Source organism: Lathyrus oleraceus, chromosome 4, assembly GCF_024323335.1.
Source record: "Lathyrus oleraceus cultivar Zhongwan6 chromosome 4, CAAS_Psat_ZW6_1.0, whole genome shotgun sequence".
NCBI classification, from domain to species: domain Eukaryota; kingdom Viridiplantae; phylum Streptophyta; class Magnoliopsida; order Fabales; family Fabaceae; genus Lathyrus; species Lathyrus oleraceus.
This window is the reverse complement of record NC_066582.1, coordinates 64,844,784-64,850,887: the sequence shown is the minus strand read 5'-3', so window position 1 is coordinate 64,850,887 and position 6,104 is coordinate 64,844,784. Positions and strand designations below refer to the sequence as shown.

At 36.8% G+C, this 6,104-nt stretch overlaps 1 non-coding gene across 1 annotated transcript; it reads left to right on the top strand.

Annotated features, from left to right (window-relative positions):
* The first annotated feature begins 318 nt into the window (after nt 1-318).
* On the top strand, nt 319-425 carry LOC127078019 (small nucleolar RNA R71). The gene has a single exon (XR_007787771.1). It is a non-coding gene; the product is annotated as a small nucleolar RNA R71 (small nucleolar RNA).
* Nucleotides 426-6,104: the final 5,679 nt, after the last annotated feature.

The following is a 6,104-nucleotide window of genomic DNA, read 5'->3' as shown; positions in this document are numbered from 1 at the left end:
TCGCAATTTGGAGTTACAGCAGCCACGGTGGCTGCGGGTGGTATGGTCAAGTTATCCAATTTTTGGACAAGGGCATCTACCTTTGCATGAACATGGTCAAGGCTACTGATTTCGTACATTCCACCCTTAGTCTGGGACTTTTCCACTGGAGTTCGTTCACCTCCCCATTGGCAATGGTTTTGGGCCATGTTTTCAATGAGTTGATAGGCTTCGGTGTATGGCTTATCCATAAGTGCACCGCCCGCGGCAGCGTCTATTGTAAGTCTTGTGTTATACAGAAGCCCATTATAAAACGTGTGAATGATCACCCAGTCTTCTAGACCGTGATGTGGACATATTCTCATCATGTCCTTGTATCTCTCCCATACTTCGTAGAGAGATTCCATATCTTTTTGCCTGAATCCGTTGATTTGAGCTCTCAGCATAACAGTTTTGCTCGGCAGAAAGTATCGGGATAAGAAGACGTTCTTCAGTTCTTCCCATGTTGTAACAGAGTTGGAGCGCAAGGATTGCAACCAAGCCCAAGCTCTGTCTCTTAGTGAAAAGGGAAAAAGGCGCAGTCTTATCGCATCTTGAGATACACCTTTCGCTTTTACATTATTTACGTACTGCACAAACTTGGTCAGGTGTTCATTAGGATCTTCTGTTGGACTTCCAGCAAATTGATGTTGTTGGACGGCTGATAAGAGTGAGGGTTTCAACTCGAAATCGTTTCGATTAATAGCGGGGGCAACAATGCTGTTGTGAGGTTCTTGTTGAGATGGGGTAGCGTAGAATTTAAGAGGACGATTCTGTGGTCCTTCTTCAGCCATGTTTGGTTTTTCTTCTGATTTAGGAGGAAAGGAGATATCAGGAATATCGTACTTTTGTTGCTATTCGTGTATTCGGCGTCTCACGTATAGGAAACACTCTAATTTAGGGATTGGTGGTGCTAAGTTATCGCCTTGTGAGCGAGTACTTGGCATACAATCAGGGAAAGAAGGGAGAGAAGATTAGTTTTTGTTTTTGTTTTTACCTTAGTCTATACCGTGCAACGAAAGAATCACACTATTCGACTAAAACAGGTCCCCGACAACGGCGCCAAAAACTTGATGCTTGTCGTGGCTATATATAAAATATAGTCTGTCGGGTACTTGACTGCAAGTGCACAGTCTAGTCGCTTTAGTTTTAAAAGATATCGATCCCACAGGGACCTATGGTCAAACTAGTGCTACTAACGTCACTATGTTTAGCTAAGGGAATTGATTAGTAGAAGTTCGGGAGTAATATAGTAAATCTAAGGGGAATTTTCGGTTTTAAGAAAGAATTAATGGAAGGGATCAGTATGCAGCGCATCAATCGTCAGGGATTCGATAAGTCACCGGTGAATAGTTTAAATGCCAAATATCTCTCAGTAGAAAATGTTTATTTAAAAGACTTTATCTCACACTCTCGTGGTTGTTGATTTGGCCTATAACTTTAAGTCAGAATGTACGCTTTCGCTGTCCCATTTGAAGTCAAAATTACCTTTTGAAAATAAATAAGTTCTAATTGCTTTTAAAGTGCTCTCGCTGTTTTTAAACTCAATGCCTAATTTTTACTATCCAACTCGAGCCTCACGCTCTCGCGATTGTTGGTTCTCACCTTAGTTAATTTCCCACTCTTGTGGCAAAAATCGTGTTAAATAGCTTTTCACGCTTTTGTGATAAAGTTAATTAAATTTAGATTAAAAACTTCAGCCTAAAAGGTTATTTGAGAAAAAGGTTTTCACCGGTTATTATTAAATCCCATCAAATTGAGTTGCTACATACCGATACCGGTAGTTTAGTCGGACATATTAAATAAAGCAAACGCAAGGCATAAACAGATCAACATTGTGGCAAACATGCTTATAACAATAAATGGGCAATAACAATAATAATTCAATAAAAAACCTGGAGATCGAAGTACAGAGTATAGCGATTCTTGGAGCACTTGAGCTGTCCTCCACAAGTCGGTAGGCTTTGCTTCTTCAATACATATTACTACTAAAATAAAATAAAGTGTAGTAGTTTCCCAGTGTAGGAGACTACTACTATGGCTAACTGGAAAACTAACTGAAAAAAGGGAAACTATAAAAAGAATGGCGAATACAATAAGGCAACGGAAACAAGGTTGCTGGAAAGAAAGAAAAAATGCTGAAAGCTAGAAAGCTGAAAATTAAATTGTAGAGCGTAAATATCAAAGTAGGCGTCCCCAATTTTTCCCATTTGAGTCCTTTATATAGTGTCCATTAGGTCTTGGTAGTTGAGGAAATCAAGGAAGATTTGGTCTTGAGAGAGGAATCCGTGGGGAAAGTTTGTTGGAGGAGATTTAGGCATGTTTGGGTGCCAGTTGCTGACTGCTTCAAAGCGCACTTTGTGGCCGTGTGACACTCGTCATGGGCTTGTGACGGTCGTCACAGTCTGGGTCGTGACGAGCGTCATGAATGTGTGGCGATCGTCACATCAGCAAAATCTGCATAATCTGTTTTTCTGGTTTTTCTGTGCTTTTTCACTTGTTTCTTCTTCTTTTTCTTCCTTTTCTTCATTTTGCTCTTTAGTGCATGGAGATTCAAATACCTGCAAAAACAACACGAATACTTGCGCAATAATCAGGATATTAATCGAAATGGTGTGATCTTTGGGTGTAAATTAAGGCAATTATTTGATGTGTTTTCGCGTTATCATTCGTCTGCATGCACTTCGTTATCCATAACTTTCCATGTGTTCTTCCAATGAAAATGGATAAGGCCTAAAAACAATTATGAGCCTTATTTGAATTTACACTCTGTTGAATAAAACTCCACTCACAATGTCTCTGTCGAATTGCAGTATGAACCTAAAATATTTCTAAGTCTCAAACCAACATTTCCCTCTACATAAGGGGTTTTCTTCAACTAAGGACTCTTTCTGTCGAAAGAATCATATTCATGTATTATTTTCAGAATATTTCTTTTAGCTTTTCTAGTTCATCTCAAACATTTCCTTATCATCGAAATTTCAGTTATCAGGAGGTTAGTAGGATTGATCACATTTTAATCTCCAATGGTTGGTGGAATGCTTGAGGGCCCACTTCTCAATGGGCCCTCCCAAGAGATGTGTCTGATCACTGTCCTATTATCTTGAAGTATGATCATCAATTATGGGGACCTAAACCTTTATGGTTCAATAATCATTGGTTGTCTCATTCTAACTTCCCTAATTTGGTCAATAATTCCTGGTTATTCTCTTTTAACGATGGTTGGAAGGATTTTACCCTACTGGGTAAACTTAGATCTCTGAAGGATGCACTTAAAATCTAGAATAAGGGAGTCTTCGATGATCTTGATACTCGTATAAAATCTCTTAGGAGTGTAGTGAGTGACCTGGATCTTTCAGTTGATAATCACCCCCTTCCTATTTTTGAAGTGGAATCTAGATCAAAAGCCCTTACCGACCTTTGGTATTTACTTTGGGTTAAGGATTCTCAATTGTGCCAAAAATCTAAGGCTAAATGGTTGAAAGAGGGTGACGCGAATTCTCATTTCTTTCATGCCTTTGTTATGTCTACAAACAAAATGAATTATATCTTAGCCTTTAAGAAAGGTGGGGTTTGGATTGAGGGGGTGACAGAGATCAGGAATGAGATTTTCTCATACTTCTTTGAGAGATTTAAAGAGCCAGATATTTCTCGTCCTAGACTTGACGGGGTGGCTTTCAAATCCATCTGTGCCGAGGATAACTTGGCTTTGACATCTCGTTTTAACCCAGACGAGATTGAAGTAGTTGTATCTTTGTATGATGGTAATAAGAGCTCTGGGCCTGACAAATTAATACAAAATAAATGGATACATAATACTATATAAGAATGCATTGTGCAAAATACCTACTAACAAATATTTCCTTAATTTTCCTAATATTAGTGAAAGGTTTGAGTTTTATAGGAAAGTCCAGGATGATATGTTTATTTAGATAAGTGACACTTGCTCCACCAGGACATTTAAGCATATAATGATGGTTGGAAGTCTTGAACAACATTTCATTTTTCAGGCTTGAAAAATTGTCATTGTGTAGGTATTGTTAACAGATATGATCCGATCAAATTCATATTTAAATGAGGTTGGTATTATGACGTGGATATTAGTTTCCTATAAAAAAAGTAACTTAAGTTAAAAGTTTAATGTACTTCTACGCAAAAACAAAAAATCATAATACACAAATAATAATTTGCTTACAACTCTATCAATTACAGTCATTTCTAAGTGTTCGTTGTTGTTAGACAACACAATCCATGGACTTTGAATGAAAGTTTCTAGAGTCCTTTTTGTTATTGTTATATTTTCATCATTTAAAAGCTTTGCCATTCTGCACATAAAAAACATGACATTCCGTTCAAACTATGACAATAGGGCAAATGAAAAAATAGGCCTTACCATATTACATTTTAAACTCTATATAAAACATATTATAGTTTAAACTTTATTTAACAAATAGCATTCAAAATAACAGAATCAGACGATAATAATAAAAATAACCTGTTGATTATTATGAGTAATAAAATTCAATATTACGAAAAAGAGAAATGGAAATGAAAAACAAGTCATAAAGTTATAAATAATAATGTAAATTTCATATAAATATTGGGAGAAAATAGAAGATGATTCGATGGGATCAAAACACATTTTTTTTGCCTAAGAACCAGGGTGTTGAAAGAAAATACTAGAGAAATGAAACTATTCTTGTTTGAACCAATTTTTTCCGAAGATATACCACATTATCTGCTTCAAAAACCCCAAATCTTCAATTGAATGTGTGTTTAATATTGAGGTACATTATCTACGTCTGTTGCAAGTAGAAAACATAAAACATCCATATTAGATTACAAATACTAAAGATTAAAGTAATTTAGATAAAGTTTGGAGCCAAATTCGGGGGAAAGAAAGGTGTTAGGGCATACGCAGTTGGGGTGAAAATATGGAGGAAAAACTAGTTGCAAAAGGTTTAGATTGTAGTTTGGGGAATGACATGATTAAAGTTTATAACCATTGATGGAAGAAAATGTGATTGATTGGATTGACATTGTACATTGAGTACAAAGACATTTTTTTCCAGAAATATTTAAATGAAAAATTGAAACTTTATGATTCAATTGCATTCATATTACTGAATTAGACGCTACTTAAATTGGTTGAGTGCACTTAAATGTCTGTATTGATCAAAAAGTACAGGCGTGTGTGTTTCTCCTGCAAGGTCAGGGGGACTCATAGGCCTTTGTAGGTGTATAACAAATAACGGTGGTTAGGACTTGCCCTCGACGGTAAGTAACCCTGTAGGATGGTAATTTGTGGTGGGTTTAGGGACCTAGATGTCTTGTTACATAATGGTTTCTTGTGTATAAGCATGTATGAGGTATGAGCTGTATTGCTTAAGATATGTCTTCTCCATTTAAGGGGGGATATAATTATAAAGGGCTTAGGCCTAGGGTTTTGGTCACCTTTGAGGCGACAACCGCTCCCATATGCGCATGGGAAGTTATTTGACAACCTACTCTTCTGGAGGTAGTGGTGGTATCATTTGACTAACGGTATTACACATCATCAGTGACAAGTGTGAGCTCTCTATTATGGTGAGAATTTAGCCTTGGCTATGTCTTACCCAAACGAGAGTGCCCTTGTTAAGGGCGACCACAAATATAACACTACAATGTCGTTATCGATCTCGAGGTTGGTTTTCCACTATTGATTTCATATTTTAAGTCTTCCTTCATTATGGGTCGTAGATTCCCCTTTTCACATTCTTATATAATAATGACCTCTTATTATGAATGGTTCTTTTTCACTTTTTTTTGCATAAACATATCACTTTTCTCAAATTCCCCAATGCTCTTCCTTGGGTTACAATGATACATGTTTGATCTGTTCATCTGTCTCTTCTTCCTTGATTTTTGTTCCCCTCTATAGTTTATAAGTCTCTAGGTGGTTTCTTCATCATCTTCTTTGCTTATTCCTTTGTAATCCATCTAAGGTAACATCTCTTTTCCTCTTCACCTATAATGTTCTTCTTACTTTCTCTTTAGTCATTGCCAATCTAGGAAATCCAAATATGAACTTTATGGTCTTATCAAGT